Here is a 21,875-nt window from a genome sequence, read left to right on the forward strand (position 1 = left end):
TTCTTTTGGATAAACAGAGCCTTCCTGACGGCAAGGCAGTTCCTCAGGAATTCCTTTATGGTGAATTAGACAGGGCAGTGATGAATAACTCAGGGCAAAGGACACCCTGAGCAGCGAACCAAATTGATTACATAAGCCTTCAGCTAACTTCTTTAGGGTAATTTTGGATGCCCCGGTATCCCCTAAGGCATAGGTGGGGCCCAAGCTCCCCCCAGGGGCCTGCTCTTGTTAATGTTTTCTGCCATGTTAGCTGCCATTTCTCATGCAGCATGCCTGCAGCAGCTTTAGAGGGCTAAAACTGGCTGTGCAGTGAATTACAGATCTGCAAGAAGGGCTAAGAACTGGAGCTTTCTGCTCAGTGATGCCCATTGCCTGCTGGTGTGCGTGGTGGCAGTGGTGATACCACTTCTCTGGGGAGTTTCATGTAGCCCCAGGTCGCCTGCTGTCTATTGCCATCCTGCTGGTGAACAGCGAACACATCATAGCAAGGATTGTTTTTACATGGACTTTATTCAGTAGCAGCCTAATATGCTCTCTGCCCTGTTGAGAGACTTGTAATTCTTGGCTTCTTTTTTTTTTTTTTTTTAACATTAAATGATTCTGACTATTTAGGCTATCACCCTAATAGCAAGCATCAAGCCTGCCTCAAGGGATGTGGAGCGTGATCATCCCATCCCCATTGTATCCTGCATGAAACTAACATGGTGTCTGATCACTGCCTTCGGAAGCTAAAGTGAATCAGAAGTTATTCATTGCACATATTTTTCTATAATCTACTGTACTTTCCTCTCCTCTGCACGATCTTCTCAAGATTCCTTTAAAATATCTCATCATTACCCATTTGCTTGGCTTGGAAGAAGCCCTGGCTTTAACATTGAAGGCTGTTCCCTGCTGCATGCACTGGGAATATGATCAAAGATGTAGTGAGAAAATGGGATGAGGGACTGGGTTCAGAGCAGGATGGTCTGATCCGTCCGTGTTTGCGGTGCTGCGCTCTTTCCTGATGAGAAGCTATGGCAGCACTGTCCAGTGTTTTCAGGGATGAGCTGATGAAATGTGCTGGTTATCATGGAGTGAAGGGCAGCATTTTGCTTCTTCATAAATATGAATGAACACTGTATCATGAAATAAGTGTTAAAGTGAATTTAGGAGTATATCCCCAGTGTTACTTCCCAAAGAGCATGGACATAGAAAGCTCAGTCTTCCTTCCCTTGCTACTACAAGTGGCAGTGATATCACTGTGGAGGTTTGCAGACAGTTTTGCAGCAGCCCCTGGGTACTCGTTTCTTATCTTTTCTCTGAAAGAAGAGTTTTCAAAGGGCGCCAAGCCTTGGGAGTAACTTCAGGTCACAGGCTTGGATGCCCATATAGTACAGAAATTCAGTGCTTACTGAGGAATTATTTGGGTCTTTTTATTTTTATTTATTTATTTATTTTTGTTTCTCCTTTTTATTTTAAATGAAGTGTTCCAGGGGGGAATAGGAGAAGCAGCAGATGGAAGATATGCAGGACAGCAGTTCATATTTCTGTTTCTAGGCTCACTGGAGGCAAATTGGCATGCACAATGTAGATTTACTCTTCATTTCCAGCTTCTTGAAAGTAATTGCTACTTCCATTGAAAAGTCTCAAGATACCAGCGGATTCCTAATTCCTAAAAGGGTAACTTTTTATTGGAGGAAAGAGGAAGGGGAAGCATTTCAGGCAGCTATATTTTCATTGTCTTGAATATACAAAAGGGAAGTGGATTCTCTCTGATACTGGGTTCTCCCTGCTTCTGGATTTAAGTTCTCATATGCTGTGAAAATATTTTTTTATGGGGGAGAATATGCTTCTCTCCAGTAAATACCTTATCAAGCTGCTTTATCATTGGACTTGGACAAGGAGCTACTCTGCTATAAATTATACATATTTATCCTGGGATTGGTGGTGCTTCTTCATTCAAGTTGAACAGAAGTGGGAGATGATGTGGGGAGAGACAGATAAGGGAGAAAGGCTGGTTGGGACACAAAGTCCATAGTCTATCCAGGTGCATTTTTTTGTTGTCATAACCTTATGTAAAAAGTCATTCTGATATAGATTCACAGGTTGCTTGGTACAGAGGTCACACATGGAAGATTTTGTCACATGCTAAATTTTGTCTTCAGTTTCTTTGCTTCTTAGTGATATTTCTTGGAGAAGCTTATAGAAGGAGCATGGGAAGCTTGGCTGGGCTCCGGCCAAGGAATTGCAGCTGGTCTCCTAATTACAAAAAGACAAAATGATATACAGGCCTGTGGGGATCTGTCAGACACAGATTTATTGGGCAGGATGGAGTGGGACTTAAAGCTATCACCTCCTTTCCATCACCCCCTCCCTATACAGTGCACGTGCTCTGAGTTTTGTGGTACTTTTGCAGCCATGTGAAAGTCATCATCTGGAGTGCCATTATCATCTCTTTTCTCCCTGGTTCCTGCCCAGTTTGCAGCTTCTCCAAGTCCCAGTTAATGGCTGCATAACACAGGAAATAACATGTAAAGTAACTTTACCCATTCCAAAATTAGGAGTTCTGTAGCTCAGGACTGTGAAGTGATGATAGTCTGATCACCTTGTCTGTCTCGTATAACTCCTCAGACATCACTAAGAAAAAAAAAATACATCAAGGTTGCCACTGATGAAAATAAGAGAAGAAGCTGCATGTGCTGGCTGCTGGCCTCCAGCCATCCTAACGTGTGGTCATTGCAACACCAGCCAGCTGGAACAGTCTGAAAACAAAAAAGTTAAATTCAGAGAATAAAAGTTTGTCAAAAGTGAAATGTGTTGGCTCATACTGGTTTCTGCAGACCCTGGGCTCCCAAACAAGTTGTCAGGGCAAGGTCTGGGGAGGAGGAGGGAGAGGGACCAGACAGTATTTGGAAGTTTCTGCTCTTTCCTGTTCAAGGACTCAGGTTCAAGTCTTTCATTTATGGTAGGGTCAGGAACTGGGGCTCTCGGATCCCAGAGGAATGCACCTGCTCCCTGACTACTGAGATTTTGACACATAGGCAAATACCCTGACCTCACTTTTTATGCAAACTGTCAAAGAATTTCACAGTGGAAAAGAGAGGTTTTTTGTTTTGTTTTGTTTTGTTTTGTTTTCTTCCATGTAACTTAGTAAGTTTAAAAAAAAAAAAAAAAAAGTGGGGAGCAGAACTTACAAGGAAAATGGACAAAACCGCGTGAATCACTTGTTTGTGCAGTTCCAAGCTGTAGCTAATGGCCCTGGGGCTCCTTGCTGCATGTGCCCTGCCAGCCCAGACCAACCTTCTCACAGGTAGTGCTGGCAGAGGTGCTGAGTGAAGGGCACAAGCTTTGCATTGTTCATCTAATACTGTCATATCTTTGGGGACAGGGAAAACTCTCCAAGGCTAATCTGAAGAAAGCTTGTAGTGTGGGAGTGAAATCCTGGCTCTGCAGTGAGGGACCTCATACTCACTTTGGTCTAACCGGGATTCCACCTTTAGAAATGTAAAGGAAAAGGAGAAATTGGTAGTAGGTGATATTTATTTATTTTTCTGCATTGTTCAGTATAGTGTAAGATCTTTTATTCTTTCTATAGAGTATGAAAAGTACGAAAAGAAGTCTTACCCTCACTGGTTCCCAGCCTCAGTGGTTCCTCTGTTCAGAGAAGACTGCTGATTTATTTCCCTCTAAGTCTGTAACTTTTGACTTCTAAGTATCTTTTCTAGAATTTGGTAATATATCCAGACATCAGAAACCAGTCTGATCTCCAGTCTCGCTCACAAGCCTAAATGTTTAGAGCTGGAAAGTGCTAAGTTTTATATGCAAGACTTACTGCTCATTTTAATAGGGTTGTGCACATGTTGGGACTTAGTTTTGAGCACTTTTAATACTGTCTTTTCATATGCTGTATACTGCTTGGTCACTAGAAACTGAATGTGTGTGTTTTTTAATGAAAAAGTATGCATCTTTTCAAGTGTGTCTGGTAATATACTTTCTGTTATTCAAAAGAAACTGAGGGAATTAACTAATGAGTTATCTACTAAAATAACATTTATTGTAATTGGTGGGTTTTTAATGTACCTTTCCTGTTATGTGTCTCCAAGGAAATTGTAAAAGTTCATAATTGTAGTTTAATATTAACTTGCATTAAACTTCTTGAAGTTGCCATGAAGTGAAAAGGTCAGAAATGGAGGAATTTCTTTAAAGAAAAAAAAAAAAGGAACTTTTAAAAATGAATAAGCATCAGTTAAGGATATAGGACATGTAGGATAAAAGTGTGTTAAACTTGTGCTTAAAGTACTTTTCTGAGGTTTTCACAAATGGAAACCGAGTACTCGAGCTGTGCTCTCTGGCTGCAGTATTGTGGAGTGCATGTGCCACCCGAACATGTGTTTTTCAAAGCCAGGGGAGCCATTGCATATTATGTCATTCTTCATTTCATGACACTGTTGATGCAAACCAGGACAGGAAGCCGGCTGGGATCACGATATATCACTTTTGTGTGTGTGTGTGTGTGTCTCTTCTTGCTCTCTGGAAGGAAATAAAAGCATTAAAGAAAAAAAAAAAAAAAAGAGAGAAAAGCAGACTTTGAAATCTAAGTGGATAAATGCTTTCCTTGTGAAAAGAGAGAGAGCATGTTTTCTTTAGTCTTGCATACAAGGTGACTCGGAATGACAATAACAAAAAAAAAAAAAAGAAAAGTAGCATTAAAAATTGTTTTATGGCTACTATTCTCTTTTTGACCTTGCTGCCTTGCTGTGATTACAGAAGACGCTAACCGAGAGATCTCAGGACTTACAGCTTCCTGGGATTGTCTGTCACAGGGGTGAGGAGCAAAAGGATAACACTCCATTGTGAAACATGTGCCAGTGTATTTTAAAGTGTCCTTAAAAGACTTTCCCTTGGACATAGTCAAGGGGGTTCAAGAGGCCAGAGCAACAAATAGATGTCATTCCTTAAGCTTTTTTATTTTTATTTTTTTATCCCCCCACCCAGATGAAAGTCAGTGGTTGCTCTTGTTGGTAATGTTTGCTGTTTAAAATACTGACATGCCTTTTAGTGCCTGTTTGCTGTTTGGGTTATTTACATGAGGAAATGGAGTGACGTAAAAAATTGAGAATTTCTTTGTGGAAGCATTGTTCCTTTATGGTGAATACATATATCAAGTGAAGCAAGTCCAGCAAGCAGCTGGAGTGAAATGGTAGGAGGCAGTACGATTGATCTTCTGCTCTCCCTTAGAATCCCAGTCCCCCTTCAGCTGGCGCTGTACTGAGAAAGCGCCGCCTTGATTTATCTCAGGGCCAGGGCAAATGTCTTTCTCTCAGTAACCTTGGATTTCTGCTGCCTCCTCCACCTGCTGGCTGGGCATTTCTGCCTGGACGTGCTCGTCCTCCAGCAAGCATTGAACCCAGCTGCTGACTGGCCTCCTTCCCACCTGTATCGCCAGCTGTGGCCTGTGCTGTTCCATGGTGGAAACCTTGGAAAGGGAGGGTCTGGGGCTGGCTCCTCATGCAGTGTCTCTGCAACGAGGCCCCATGACCAGCTGCAGCTCTCGTACAAGCACGACCGGGTAAATGCCATCTCATCTGATGTTTATTATGCAATTGCATTACCTTCATGGGTGGCCCGGGGAGGGAAGTGGGAAGGGAGGACAGAACCGACCAACCATTTGCCTCCCCTGTGGGGAACCAGAGTTTTAAATGGGAACTCATTTTTGGAAAACCAGAGCAGCATCTGATGTCTCCAACTGTGGGCTTCCACTGTGTTCAAGTCCCATATGGGTTTGGAAAAATGGCTTCAAAAGCATGGGAGGGTTTGGAGCTCCTTGTGCTGCCATTTTGAGGGTGACCTATGCATGGTGGTAGTGGGTGTGTTTGTTCAGCCTTTAAGGCCACAGAGGAGACCAGCATTGTCTTCTGATTTTTGCTTTTTAGTTCTAATTTGGAAATAACAATTTTATTACATTTTTCTCTTTTCATTATCTGTTGCTGAAACAGTCCTTATAAAGATCTGTAAGAAGAACTCAAATGTGACTTTTAGGTTAGAATCAAGGGTAAAATCAAAGAGAGGACTTGATGGTTTGAGTGGTTATTAGAATTCCTTAGGAGGTGATCCCAAGGTATTAAATTTGCTTTTCACTGGACACTAGTTGTTTTCCTAAAGGTGGCTTAGTTTGCCTTGATTATTTACCAAAAAAGAAATTACGTTTTGGAGCTGAGGAGAGTAATTGTACTTACCTTTTTGCATATCAGCAAGTCACGTTATACTGATTCATTTTCATTTAAACATTTGTATGATTGTAACTAATTTCAGCAAATTCTTACTTTGACACTTTTATATGTACAGTATATATATGCACATGACATTTTCATGGCTTGTTAATCTCTTATTATTTGTGTCAAATTGTATTTTTTTGGAAGCTGGACTTATTTAAAATGGATAAACAATGTATTTGTTTTAGTTGGCTGAGTGGGACATCTTAAATGTAGTGGCTACAAGAGGAGAGTCAAGTAAGTTTATCAAAATATTCAGTTATTTAGCTGAAATAAAAAAAAGTTGGTTCAAAAAACCACCATCATTTATCATCAGATCTCTCTTAAATTTTTGCCATTATGATAGGTAGCAGTCAGGATGTGACTGTAAAATGTCCTTTTCTTTGCAGTGATGCCTGTTGAACAAGCATAATTTTCTTTTTCACAGAGAAGGGGAACAACCATATTTAATGAAAGCTGCTGCTGAACTGCAGTTTTGCACTGCTGATTTTGTCCCCGGAGGCTTGCTGCAGTAGTGGACCAGTTTCTGTCCTGGCTTTTTGCTGGTACATGATGGATATAACTAAATTACATGATGTCTGGAAACCATGTGCTGTTGGACAAAGGGGAAGTTACGGCAGAAGAAATGGTGCAAGTAGGACAGCAATACGTATTTGGGACAGAGTTGAGGAAAAATGTTAAAATTTGCCAGGTAGAAGATGGTTTTTAATGTAGGTTAAGAGTAGACACCCTAAGATACATAGTCTCAACACTAGTAGTTTATTTTTCTATTTTATTTTTTTTAACCTAATCTTGGCTAGATTAGTTGCATTAAGAGCTATAGACTCCCACACCCTCAACAGATGTTCAGTGAAAACTTTATGAACACCAAGTAGTCTGTGAACTTACTCCAGGTCTTGACAACAGCTTTATGGACTGATTAATGATCTGTGTTACTATAGGTGTGGGTTGCCTCTTCTGTCTGCTGGTGGTGTAACTAAAGCTTCCACAGATGCGTCTTTTCGAAACAAACAAACAAACAAAAACCAGGGATGAGCTGTCTCGAGGAAGAGCTTCGTATTAGAAGGCAAAATGAAGAACTTTCCTCTCTAAAGCTGAAGGAGGAGGAACGTATATGTTCTGTAGAGCACCAACTTGCTGCTCTTAAGAACTATGTATCTCAAATTCTTGAAGCAGCAAAAGAGCAGAAGAGATAACACATTTAACGAGGAAAGATATCTGTGCTAGTTACTTTAAGGTAGATAGGATTAGCTATGATGGATTAAAATGATCAGATTTGGATTTTACTTTAATATAAGTAAGAACCCAGACCATGTCTTCAGGGAACCCCATCTGGTTTTAGGCATTTTTATTGGGAAAATGAGACAATTTTGATACTTTTGTCATCTGTTTTGGGTATTTTTTGGGAGGGGAGGGGGAGGTTTGCCACAGTTTCAATTTGTTCACTTTCTTGAGTTCCTGTCTGATTAATGTTCTGCAAGTGAAATGTTTTTGTTTTGTTCTCCCATTTGTCAGCGTTTTGCTGGGTGTTCTAAGGGACAGAATGAGCTTGAAAACTGAATGCTCTAGAAAAAAAAAAAAAAAAAGACTTTAAAGTTCATCATTTCATACAGCCTTCATTGCCATCAAAAAAATCTGACATGACTATTTTTTTTTCGAAAGAAGTAGAATGATTTTTTTTCCTGCTGTTCCCTAGCTGACTTGCACAAGTCACACAAATCTTCCACATGCTCTTGAAATGCAGGCTTCTCGATTCACATATATATGCCAGTGTGCTTGCAAGATCAGCCTGCAGCTGACAATATAGAGAAAGCAGAGAACAGTTGAAATGGTGTAACATAGATGAATGCAGTGGAAGACCCAGCTTTCTCCATTCCCCACCATTTCTGTCTTTGCTACAGAATACTTGCAGAGATTTCAATGGAGTTATTACTGATATAAAGAGGCTGGTCAGGCATCATTATGGTGTTATTTGTCAAGTAAGTGGTCTTGTAGGTGCTACCACCAAAATTACTTTAAAATACCATGAAAGTGTGCCTTTTTCTTTCAAGAGGAAAACCTACTATCCATTTGAAAGAAAAATCTAGCACATGACCTCATGGTTTAGAGCCAGCCAACCATGAATCCATGAGGCTTTGTGCTTAGTTTTGCTGGGAAGGTGCTCATCCTTTTGCTATTTTAGCCCCCAGTTCTGGTATCGATCTGGAGCCTGCAGTCTGTGGGATAAAGTTACTGTTTCATCTGTCACCTCATTTGGATCCTAAATGGCTACATCACCTCATACAGCACAAAATAACAATAGAAAACAGAAAAATAATACTGAGCAAGACCTGTATTATAAGGGAAAGTGAAAGAAACTTGTGCTTCTAGTCCCAAGGGAGGAAAGAGGAAAAAGCAGTACAATGGCTGAACAGTAAAAGCAAAGCACAGGAAAAAGGTTGCTGTTTATGGGCTTCCTAGGAGTAACTACATAAAGCTCTGTGTGGTATGAGAAACACAATAATATAGAAAGAAAGGATAAATTGATGGTTCTAAATATAAATGTGTGCATAACAGAAGAGCCACACAATGCTTTTCTCCTGTGAAATTGCATTTCCAGGTTAGTAAATGGTACTTTTGGTATCACCAGAAATTCCATTTCCCAGATTAATGATATGGTTTTCTTAGTCCGTATTGTATGCTTGCCAGAAATGCCATCCTCTGAGTCTGTGCTTTGAACTCAGGTATTTATTTAACCCAGCTTCCAGGATTTTGAAAAGACTGGCTTCCTCCCGATTATTCTTGAGACAAGCTTGTTTATAACTTTATTTTCTCAACCAATAAGAATAAATGGCAGAAGGCAAAGGGGAGACCAGATCTGCTATTTCCACTTCTTGTTGCACAAGAAGTGATTTACCCAGGAAGCATCTCTCAAGAACCTTCCTTCTGCATTTATTTACCTTGGTGCAAAGCTGCTGGAAGGTGCCACATGTTGTGATGGGTCAAATTTGATGCCCAGCCTGCACTGGCAGAATAAGAAACAGTAGTCTCTAGAGACTACTTTGTAAAGAGATGAATTTTCTTCAGGGCAACAGAGTTTGATTTGTAATCCTGTCTTTAGGAAATGCATCCATTTGTGTTTATTCTTAACTTCTTGTATTTCCGGGTCAGCGAGGAAAAGGCATTTTGCCTGTTATTGCCAAATAATCTAGTATGTGCAAATAGGGCAACTGCTTTTGTCCATAGTCTGTAATGACTAGGAGCCACCAAAAAACCCATAGGAAGCAAGCATGAAAAAAGGCACTAAATATTGGTGAGCCAGTGAGCTACACGTACCAGCTTGGGTTCATAACTGTGTGGTGCTTCTCTCCATGCCAAGAAAAAGGGGCTTTGGCCCTGGGGGGAGCTAGCTGTGGGCCAGAAGGCTCTGGTCAGACTCCTGTGAGGGGCTGGCCAGCATCTCCATTTTCCTATCAGCCTGTGGCTAGCAAGTGCTGATAAACATTTGGCTTAAGGGCCTCTCAGCTCCCACTGCCAGACCATGTGAAGATATGTTTCTGTTTCTGTTCTTGACTAAACATCCCAGAAAGTCTGGCAGCCGTGGGTGTGGAGCTTTGAAAAATTTCTGGTCCTCTTCCTTCCCTTCCATGTTTTTCTGACAGCACTTCTGAACCCTGCCTCTGCTGCAGCAACAGTTCTCTTAAGCAATTGTGACAAAACCAACCCCAAGCACAACAAACAGGCTGTTCCCTCTGCCCTTCTGTCCCTAAACCTGGCATGACCCTGGGTTAGTTGGCCATTCTCATTTCCTAGGAATGGAATTGTTCATAGTTTAAATCATTTTTTTCTTCATGCCTTGACAAAGTTTCAACTCAAAAATGCTTGCAATCTCTGCAAGCCTCAACGCTGAGCTTTCTCCTTGGTTCATGTTGAGGTGTTGGCTTGGTTGCTGTAACAGCTACAAACTGTGTAAGTGGAGTTAATCTGGTTTATTAAAAACAGCATGCTGTTGCCACACTGTCCCTATAGTTTCACTCAGCTCTTCAGATGCTGGTTGGCCTAACAGCTGTCCTCACTGGGGATGACTTTCTGCCTCTTGGGATATTGAGTGCTGGCAGTTGATCTAAACCTTACAAATACAGACTGAAAAATAAAGGGTTCTGTGTTTGATATATGAATGTGCACACACACAATTTCATAGTTATCAGTCTTAGCAGTTTGTTGTTGCAAAATGGTAATTCACAAGAACATGATGCAGATTTTGAGTTAGACTTGCTCTTTCCAAAATTTCACACTTCAAGAAAAGGGTGTTATTAAACACATTAATTTTGAATGGTTTTGACCACTTCTAAAAGTAGCAATAGGTCCACATTAAAATGTTACATTGAAACCACTTGGAAAATGTAGAGCTGAAATGCAAACTAGACTGTGGATTTGATTTATTCCAGACACAATTAAGCAAAGCCTTGAGATCCAGACATTCCTAGTTTTTGAATATTGTTCAAAATTGAGGTCCAGACATGAATCTTGCATTGGAAGGATGACCAATTTATATATCACTGGAGGATATTTAACAAGATTTGATTGGACCTGGAAGGTAATGACTGCTTAATATTTCTGATGAATAGAGAGGAGCTGAGGATTTCCTGGGGATGGCCCTGAGGTCATCTTGCATTTCACAAATCCAGCCAGCAAGAAGAGCTTGTAGACAGTCTCATATGTTGCAAAACTAGAGTCATCCTTGATAAACTTGTTATGTGATTAATGTGTTGGGTGAGCAGAGTGTTCCTTTTTCTTTGTATTTAGCACAGTTAGAAAGGATGGTGGTTTTGCTTTATTTAAAAGTAACATTTTCCTGATTTTTCCTTTATCTCAAATTTGCAGAAAAGTAAAGAGGTATTAAGCTGAATTTAAACCAAGGCAAGAGTTATGTTTTAATGTTTTGTCTCAGTGTACCTTGCCAGGCAAACATAAAGCCAGGAGTGCAACATCTGAAGTTAGGCCTATTGTTAAGGACCATACTAAAAAGAAGTCTAAAAGCAGATCTGGGTGACTTCATCCTCTGGGTACTTTCACTGTTTTTGGCCTGAACCAAAGCCCACGGAAGTCAGTGGGAGCCTTTCTATTCTCTGCGCTTGGCTTGGATCAAGCTCTATCTTAATAATATCATTATGTCGTCAATAATATTTCAGGAAGCTGAAAGGCAGCTTGATAAGGTGGGAGAGGAGAGAGCAGGCAGGACTCTGAAATCACTGCTTCTGAATAGATTTCACGTGGGTTTGAATGTTGTTTAGACAGAAACTTCGGAAAAAACAGATCTGCTTCTGCAAATTGCTTAGGGATACTGAAGTCAAAGAGCATCCAAACATTGCTTTGTGGGTTGCCTTTGCTGAGAATAGAGTTAATGTTTCGTTATATATGGAAAAATGCTATAGAGTTCCCCTCTGGGCCTTGCATGGAAAAAGTGAACCAGCAGGAACGTTAATTGTAACCCCCCTTCTCAGATGCCAGGAAAGAGGAAAGAGTCCTTGAGGCTGCCATAGCCTAACAAAATATCCTGTTGAGGTCAAGAACTTTTTTTTTTTTCTTTCCCTGATCCAAGTTTTCTACCTCAGGCAAGGAGAAAGGAACTCAAATTAGAAAGAAAATAGGAAACAGAAAATGCCAATGCTCCGCTTGTTAATTCACACAAAACTGGGGGATATGAATGGGTAAAGGCTTGCATCTTTCCTGCGGTTTTCATGGTTCAAGGGAAAAGCTCCTTGCCTCTATCCCCAGGAGATGGATAAGAGCATGGTGCCTGTGCCTGGAGGCAGATACAAGTGGGGCTGGGCTGGGACCAGCCTATGCAGAATTTCAGAATGACCCAGACGTGACGAACTTCTGCAAATGGAGGTATAAAGGATTACATCCTTAAGTGGCTTAGCTTGGAAGGCAGTAAGCACAGGCAATGAGGACCTCAGAAACCCCCCAGTCCCTTATTCCTTTTTGTCCCTGGGCCGGGAGCTAAAGCCCAGCTTGGCTGCCCCCCGTGCGGCTCAGACTAGAAGTGAGAAAGGATGCCCTATGCACAGTGAGGGGAAGAGGAAATCCCTGGCCACATGACTTTGTGCAGATGGTCTCAGGCTTCTAGCCTAATCCTGCACTTTTGTTTCATGGGAGAGACCCCACCTCTGCTTTGCCTGAGTGTAAGCATGTGTAGGAGGCTCTGTGGGGGGAGTCTTGCTGATTTAATTATTCCTTACATGTTGTTTGCCTGTGTATGGGACAATTGAGCCCATAATAATCAATCTTGCATGCTCTGAAACAAGAGAATGCTACATACGATCTAAGCTGCATGCTGAAATGTGGTTATTGGAAATGAATTTTATGGTTGAATAGGCCAGTATCGTGTTGTCTCTTTGCTTTTTGGGGCTTTTAGTTATTTATTCACAGTGTCATGCCGGCAAAATATTTTATGTCTTCCCATTTAGCTTGCTGAATTAATCTTCGGTTTCTGGAAATGTTTACACACAGATGACAAAATATAGATTTTGTATGTAAACCAGTGGCTTAATTTCTGTTCATGTTAATTGAAAGGTTTATCTCTGTAGCATCATTTTAAATAATGGAAAAGGAATTTCCTGAATATTTGAACTCCTATTATAAGCATTAAGGTAATTTATCTTTTCTATTTCTTATCCATATTGTGGTTGCCTAGGAACAGAAGTAATGATATTAATTTTGAATCTCCTTACTCCATTTGTCCTTCCATCAGACTGGCTATTCCATATAGCTGTCGTGTTCCATATGGTAATCTCCTAAATATTTACATGTCTTCCTCTATAGCCTTTGAATGCATGCGTAAATCTCTTTCTTCTCACACATGGTCCGTGTTTTGCTAATAGAGTTGTGCTGCAGACATGCTTAATTACTGCACTGCCATTCCTTACCAAGTTTCTGTGAGGAACTCTGTTCAGGTGCTGCAATTTTGAAGTGTTTCCAAATTACTAGAGGTCTCCTGATGCCATGGAAAAAAAAAAAAAAAAAAAAAAGAATCACAGTCCTGTTGATTCTGAAACTGTTGCATTTTTCCCATGTTCAGTAAGGCTAGGATTACGTGAGATAGTTACTGCTGTAGAATGTGTTTGATTACTGTTAAGATAAGTGGCTGAGAAATAATCCATCAAAAGTAAAGCTGCTGTTACTCTGCTCCCTCACTGGTAGTGTTCCCCTTCATTTCTGTAGACACTAGACTTGGGAATGTCTTTGAATGATCTGGCTTTGTAAGTAGGAGTGCCATTTGCTGTAACCTCCCATGCTGCTCTATTAGTTTATTTATGCTTGTCATCTCTCATGTGAGAGCCGAGAAGAAAAATCAATAAATAGCTTTTTCTTTGCCCCCTCTCCTCGAATTTCTCCTTAACAGAATTTACTTATTTGCTTGGTAGGTGCAGTGCTTACCAACCACATATGTCCTCTTTGTTCAAAGTGAAAAAAAAAAACAAAAGTTGAGCTGATATACTGTGGTGTGCATCCTTGCAGAAGCCGGCGCCTCGGTCTTTTATTGTACGGTAGGGATAATGGAAGCTCCTTGCCTGCTTAACTCATGTGATTAAAATGGGACACATTGTGATGTTCTCCTCAATTAGCATGATCGGCTCCTGGGGAGCAAGGGAACCCTGCCTGTGTTGTTTCGCATTTTCCCCTCTAATGAGTAGAAAGAGTCTTTGGAGAATAGCTAAATAATTCAGACCATTAGGAACCTGTCAACTTAAACAATGCCCCCTCTGACCAGAAAAATTGTCGAGCAGTTGGACACACTGGCAGATGTTGAACTTGTTCTTATTGTTAGTTCTGCTGCAGGCAAATATCTTTGCAGCGACTTACAAGATCCGTGCATCGCTCCCTTTAGTCAGTGCGTGTGGGTATAATCAACACATGTTGGCCAGATTTGCTCTAGCTTTTATACCCTGGTATTTCTTTCTGTTAATTGAATAATATTGTAATCTCCAAACATTGTGATTTACTGCTTTTAACTATGTTTGCCAGCTAACAACGAGAAACAACAATCAAGGCTTAAAAAAAAAAACAAAAACAAAAACCAACAATTTACTTGGGTTTCTTTAATATTCCATCTGTTGTGTTAATCTTTTTATTATTATTATTATTTTCAAGCCCTCTACAAACAGAAGGGTTAGATGTATTTTAAACTGAATTTGTTGTATCTCATATAACCTTAGGATCTAAGATTTTATGGAAAAAAATCTGTCTTGAAACTTCCTATAAAATCATATGCCCATGCAGAGCTACTTTAGTTAAACTTCATTATGTAATAAAATCTGTTTTGTATGCCTTTTGGTGCATGCTATTGAAGCAAACATTGATTTGATGTCATTTTCTTGGAATCTTTGGCATACTTATCCTGTTATAATAATACTTATGCCTGCAATTTTTTCTAAATTAATTGATGAAACCATAATCAGTATTATAATGAAACATTATTTCATATATTTGGTTAGAAAACAACCCCTTATATCTTCCCTGCCTCCTGCAAATGTTTGTGCTTCTGTCTTAAATGGGTGATAGCAAATAGTCAGTCTTGCACAAGTAATTAGCTGGTCTGTTGGATCAGTTAATGGAACAAGCTATGGCAGCAATGCTATGTGAAATAACATCTGTGCTTTATAAATATTTATGTTGTAAGAGCTCCTAGTATATTCTTGTGACAAATGACTCCACCTTCAAATATTTTTACATGTTTAATAGACATGTGCTTTTTTTAACAGCATGTGTGAAGGTTTCATTTCTATTTTTTTTTTTTAACCTAATGTATTTTTAAAATGTTTTTGGTCATATTTTTGATAGATTTTTTTTTCCATTTTGCATTTGAGTCCCTGCATAGGAATGGTCCTAAATTGAGAGCATGTTTACTCCTACCTGTTGTAGTTGAACAACTTTTAATTACAGTTAGGAAGAAACAATTAACAGTTCCCTAGTTAACAAAGATTTCTTACTGCCAGTTGTTTATTGAAAAAAATGCATCCCTGAAACAGCATACTTGTCAAAAAAGATGCATCAGTGCTGCTCTTGTGGTATGGAAAGTAGTAAATATTACTCAGAAAGGGATCCTTGTCTTGATCTGGTATATCACCTTGTTCTTCAGAAGCAAAGCTTTGGAAGGAAAAAGAAAATTAAAAGATGTCAGCCATTCAGGCCATGCAGGGTGAGCCTCTCTGTAGCAATAGCTACCAGGGCTTATGAGGGCCACGTTGGTCTCAGACATGTCCTCCTGTGGTGACAGTGCTGCCCCCCTAGTAAAGGAGCTTTGTCATTCTTCGCCAGGGAAGGGAAGATGCTCACAGCTCCGTGTGGCCTGCTAGTATTTGGTGCTGATTTTGAGCAGAGCTAGGGCTGTTTGTAAGCAGTACTGATCATTGCAGGCTGGTTTCTCTCATCTGCTATGCTCAGTCATTGAAATGGAGGAGGTGGGTTTGCTGCATAGTTCCTCTCTTTTTCTCTCCTAATTGATTTTCTAGTTTTCAGTAGTGTTTCTGCCACATGCCCTGCTATCACGTGGTCATGCTTTATCTTTCTTCATTTAATTACACCGAAATTAATAAGACAGTAACCAGAGGCACTTAGATTCCCCAACTGTTCTCTATAACTCACTTGAAAATAGCTCATAACAACAAATAGTAAGCTCACGTGTGCAACAGCGCTAAAGAACCTTTATAAAATAAAGGAAAAAAAAAAGTCTTTCTTTAAACATCAGCTGTGGTTTATTGTGTACCTTAAATGTCCCCTTTTGGACACTGGGAAAACCCATTCAAGAGGAATGAGGTGTGCGTCGGTGTCTCTTGGACAAGCAAGCATTGGGCGAGGGCATGCTGGCTCCATGAGGAGGTGGAGATGGGGAGCATCTCTTTCATCTCCTGTATTACAGTATTTCACAGAGCACAGGAGCCTCCACCAGTGCCATTTGGAGCACTGTAAGTCTCTGTTATAGATGAAATTATAAAGTTTTCCCCATCTGAACCAGTTTTCATAGCTTAACATCTATTCTGACCTGCAGACGGAGCTGTTCGAGGTACGTTGATGCTGTCATTCAGTAGGTGAAATGTCCTTTTTGGTTCTGTGAGCTCTGGAGACAAGGCATGTGCTAATGCATAGTCTCCTTTTTGTCTTCTTCCCAAGTTCCAATAAATTGTAATTAAGTAATAAAATTCAATTAATCATTTATGTCCTCTCCTAGCTGACAAACATATGGAAATCACACCAGGAAGCTGAGGGTTTGAGCACTGGTTTGCAGAAAGGAGAGAAATTGCAAACATGTCTTCTGGAGGAATTTTGTATGGTGTAGGGTTTTCCTTCACCAAGGGTGAATGGGAGACTGCTTCATTTCTTGCTGTTCTCCTCCAGGGCCAAAGACACCAAGGACAGACCTTGAGTGTGGTTTAATGAGAACATTTCTCTATCAGATGTTGCATGATTCAGATGTTTTAGTCGTGAAATCAACAAGGCTTCTAAATCATGCTTGCTTGCTATCTTGTTGACAATAACATGTAATTATTTTTTAGCAGCTTAGTTACACCTTGCATAGCACAACTTCCCTGCTTTCTTGAGAGCTCTGTTAGAGTTCTGTTTGGGAAGCCTGATTTGTTACTCCAGACATCTTTAACTCCTATAAGCATTTTGTTTTGGGAGACAAAGTGGGGAAAATTTTATAGTTAACCCCTGAACTCCGCGCAAAATCTCTGTGCACATCAACCAGTCTGTGGCTGAGCTGTAATCAGCAAGGTACTGAATCCTGGCTGCACGTGCCCGTCTGATTCTGCTGCATATCAGCCAAGGAACCTTGTTCATCAAGGGCTTGTATGCTGGTCTGTTCTGTCCTTGTCAGGTATGCATGGCAGGGAGGGCAGGAGGCAAAGTAGAGAACTAGTCTTTCAGAAACAGACCGCACTGTTTCTAGGAAAAGATATTTTATAGGGGTGACATTCTGTAACAGTAGGCTGACTTCAGCATAAAAGAGATGGGTGTCCTTTCTTAGCTTGGAGGCCAGGGACATCTGCATTCTGTGTTTTTCTTAGTGGATTTCCATTGCTTAGGAAACAAAACAGTGGTGACAATGGGATCTCTTAGCACCTTCAAAGTGAAATCTGAACATGTCCCTAGTGTAAAAGCAGTGTAAAAATGTGTTTAAATAGCTGTCTGTTTAATCTGGATAATTCATGTATCTCCATCTATAAAAATAAGTTCTTGGCTTTAAAGCATTCTGTAGAACATATGCTTTAAAATATGTTATGAGGGTTGTATGTTAATCTAGAGCATTTATATAGCCACCAGCTACCAAAGGCACAACTTGTATTTTTGCTTCCCTTATGGACTTTTGTGCACATCCTACGGTTTGTTTTTACTGCAAAACAGAGATGTTACAAGCCATTAAGCTAGCAGAGACACGCAGTAACACAAGCTGCATAGCTTCCTCGCACTGTACTGAAATACCTTTTAATTTCCTATGTGACACAGCAGTTTTCTAGAAAAGTAGGATAATGGTACCTTTCTCCATCCCAGCAGTGTTATGATGATATGTTTATGGAAGTGTGTGAGGCACATAAATACTTCAGATATTACTAAGAGATTAAACTATTGTGGGCAGCATGTAGCTTGCTTGCTCCTTGTTGATCTCCAAAGGCTATTTCATTATCAGGTTGTCACAAGCTGATAATGGCAACGCAGTGGGTAAGAGAAGGAGGAGGAGGTGGATGTGGAGACTTACTTTGGGGGTTGTAACAAAGAAGGACCCTCATGCTGTAAGCCATGACCTAGTCTGTGACAAAGCCCAGGCAGCCCAACTCACATACTTCCTGAGGAGCTTCCCTAGGAGCAGGACAGGCGGAGGAGTCCTGGAGGATCAGGAAAGGCATGCGTAGCCACCTGAGGTGGAGGATGTTACATCTCTAGGTAAGTCAAGTAGAAGTCAGAAAAATACACCTTCAACATCTAATACCAGTACACTAAAAGTAGTCAGTACTTTAAAGTCAGTACTTTAGAGGTGGGCAATAATGAAAGAGCTGGGGGTATTGAATGGGGTCTTAAGACCAAACTAATTGTTGATGGGCTTGCCACAACAAATGGCTATGTGTTGGTGACACTGGCTGATACAAAGTGGGACACGTAGTAAACATAGAGGTGGTTTAGAAATAATGTAGGAAAGAGCTGCGTGACCCCAAGGACTGGAATGATAAAATACAACGAACTTGGAAAAGGAGAAAGTGCAGGGTTGAGTGCTTTGCACTAATAGCAAAATTGCCTCTTGATGTTTGGGAGTGACCCTCTGAAAACGAAAGAGGAAGGGAACAGAACAGGCAGCTTTATTATCCACTGTTGGAAGACTGTGTGCCACTAACGTGATTCAGCTGGGACCTAGGATGTGTCAGTCCAGGTATTTTTGGCTGTGCTAGGGAAGAATTACTGTTGTTGTACAAGGTGCTCGAGAGGAATCTTTGGGAATAGCATTTATACTTCTGAACATCCATGTTTCAGAAAGATAAATTCAGCAAAACAGGTGCTGATGAAAGGCTGCAGAGATGAGCGGATGTTAACCTTTCTGAAGGAATCACATGGACGTGGCTTATTTAATCTACTAAGGGCTACTGGGAGAAATGCAGGACTGTGGGAACCGGGGTGGGAGCAGAGGCCAACCAGTGCTCCTGAGAGAGACCCAGTGCTTTGGCTCAGGAGCTGTCATTACTTCCACATGGCTTATGACACTAATCCCAGGTCTTGGATCTGGCCTGTTATGGAAGTCATTGGACCACAGCAAGGCTAAGTGAAGAGAATACAACTGTATCAGGAACAGGAAAGAGAAAATAGTTTGCGTTTCACAGAGAGTGAAATTGTCACCAGAACGATGAGCAGACACGGAGCTCCCAGACATACATTCGGGCATAGATCCAGGAGTACAGACCTAAGTTTTGTACTGCTCTGATGCCTTTTACAAAAACTAAGCTGTGGAACTCATTCACAGAAAACTTAACTGAGGTTGGTGGAGTTGAAGCATATTCATTGCTAATGTTGCTAACCTTGGAAGTTTTAGAAAAGACTTGAGTTGTTATTTTTGAGTGGAGAAGTTAACTTTAACTGTGCTTGGGAGATTAACTAGAATTTTATTCTCAGTTATGCCAAAGCTGCTGAGTCTTGGAGTTTCCTCTCCAGTGAGACAGGATACTGGAAACTGTGAAACAGAAGTCCACTGCTAGGTAGCAATTCCTATGTTACTATGCAAATATTTATTTCACTTTTGTGGACGTAAATATTGATTTGGGGCTTTCATGGGTTTCTGATGATTTCTGTTAGAGTGTTCATGTGTTTCTTTTTGATTTAGTACATCATCTGCAATATAATTTGGCTAGAGTTTCATGCTTGGCACTTAAATGTGACCCTGTAATTTTATTAGGATAATTGAATAAGTGCCTTGTTTTTTTGGCTGAGTTCATTCACCAACTGTTGCTTCAATCAATGAAGTGTTGATCCCTTCTGATAACAATGCAATTGTTCATGCGCCTAACTGCAGATTTAACAGCCTAGCTCCCTATATTGGAACTTGGAGATGTCATTTGCATCTAAAGAGACTGGTTTTATCTGAGGCTAGTTATTAAAAAAGCAACTAATTCCCTCCATATGACACTATAAGGAGCGTGGCAGAGGAAAGCAGCAGCGAAGAGTGTTAGTTTGCAGCTGTATACATGATGCTGTTGCGTAGATACGTTAAATGCGACTGAGAGCTGCTCTTAAGAGAGGGTTTTCATGACTGTGACATTCCTGCTGTGGTTTTGGGCGGTAGGTTTTCACCAGGACGACTCACCCAAGGACGTTGGGAATACCTACTCACTCCTAATGAGCTTAAAAGTGGGGGGGGAAGAAGGACTACAAACAAAACCCAAACAAAGAGAGAAAATCAGAGACCCCAGAGCTCCTTTCGGACAAGCATCCTTTCTGTGGAAGCTGGCGGTGGCTGTGGCACGCGGGGTCGGCCGAGAGCCCAATGAGGGCTGCTCCCGGCACCACTTCGGGCGGCCGGTGGAAAACCACCCTCTGGTGAAGCCTGCATCGTGCTGCTCCACCAATGGAAAAAATTGAGCACCAGGAGGAGGGTGTGTAGCCTGCAGACAAAAATACATCCAGCCTTGCGCGGGCAGGGGCTGTTTTTAGTTCCCAACGGCTGAGCTGAGCGTTTGGAAGTGTTAGACACAGTTTCCTGGCTTGCCTGGGGCAGGGAGAGTCGGTGTGTCTGCGTGTGTCCGTGTGTCCCGAAGGCAGAATGTGGGGCTGAGAGGCTGAAGCTGGCAGCCAGGGGAGGTAAGTGGGAGCGGGAAGGGGGCTTGGGCTGGGGAGAGGGGAGGAGAGGAGAGAAATCCCCCTCCAAGCCTGGAGAGCAGAGTGGGCTCATGTCGTGCCTGAGCCCCCAGCCACCGCGCTTCCTCTGCCGTCGCAGGCTGTGCTAAGATGAATGGTTTGCCTCCAGAAAACAGTTCTCGCTGGTCATCTGTCAAAGCCGATTGCCTGAATTGCTAAATAAACCACCGCCGGTATCATTTTACAGCTCTGCTGCAGCACGGACGGATTTTTTCCAAGGCAAAGTATTAGAAAGTATGTTCAGTGTTGTAGTTTCTGCAACGTTAAAAGTGACTCTACTAATAAAATATGATTCATAATCCCTCCAAATCTTTTATATTTTTGATTCTATTTTCACCAAAATGTAAAGTTAACTCTCAATACATAGACAGCGTACCCAAGCAAAGGTTGGATAGTTTTTTTGTGAAGCATTAGAGGAAAATGTTTCAGTCAGCGCCACTGCTACTTCTGAACTGGGATGATGTGGAAAAGCAGAGCTGCTGCTTCTGGCAGAGGTAGGTCCTGAACAGGTTTTGATCTTTCTACAAAGATTTTTAATGCTACTTAAATTTTAAATACATAACTCTACAGAAATTGTGCAAACACTATGTTCAGTCGCACAGGAAAATTTAAGAAAAAAAAAAAAGAAAAGAGGGAAATGCTGGAGAAATAGAGAAGCGTCTCTTTTTCCTCTCTTCTTTTTTAAGAGGGAGGTGATTAATTGCTTGTGCAATGCAACCAAAGTTTGCCACTTTGTTTATGCTTCTTGCTGATGTGGTCACTGAGTTAATTTTGTACTCTGGTGACTTCATACTTCATTCTGGAAATCATGCCTTTCGTTCCCTTTGGAGTGGATGATTTGGTAAAATTATACAATGTATAGCAAATTGCTGGTTAGAGGCAAGGGATGGAATTTTTTTAATCTGATCAGCTTTAACAGGAAAGGGTATCTGTATGTCATGGAAGGGAGAACTGGCGCTTTCTATAGCTGTAAAGCTACAAAGTGAATCTTTTAGCAAGGAAACGTAATCCTTAGCGTGCTTTTTATTCTTGTAATGTGTGAGTAACATGCTGGTACCACGGAGGTACAGGAAAGTAAGCCCTAAACTGTGCTGCTGCTGCAGGGCTCTTGGCATGCTAAAATCAAGATCTGCTTTTAATTTTCCGAAGGACCCCGTCTCAAGTTAAATTCCGGTGACTGAGCCCCAGATCCTCTGTCCTCTTCAGGAAGTCCCAGGGCCAGCGGTGGGAAAGCATTTACTTTGG

At 41.1% G+C, this 21,875-nt stretch overlaps 1 protein-coding gene across 4 annotated transcripts in view; it reads left to right on the plus strand.

Moving 5' to 3' along the window:
- The window catches only part of TIAM2 (TIAM Rac1 associated GEF 2), a 170,383-nt gene that overhangs the window by 52,273 nt on the left and 96,235 nt on the right, over positions 1–21,875 (plus strand). The window contains exon 1 of one of the 4 annotated variants that reach the window (XM_068677154.1): positions 20,156–20,573. The exons of the other annotated variants lie outside the window; for them this stretch is intronic. The gene's annotated coding sequence lies outside the window, so the exon portion shown is untranslated. Of the gene's footprint in view, positions 1–20,155; positions 20,574–21,875 lie in introns of those variants that run through there. 4 annotated transcript variants of the gene reach the window in all.

Source organism: Anas acuta, chromosome 3 (genome assembly GCF_963932015.1).
Source record: "Anas acuta chromosome 3, bAnaAcu1.1, whole genome shotgun sequence".
Classification (NCBI taxonomy): domain Eukaryota; kingdom Metazoa; phylum Chordata; class Aves; order Anseriformes; family Anatidae; genus Anas; species Anas acuta.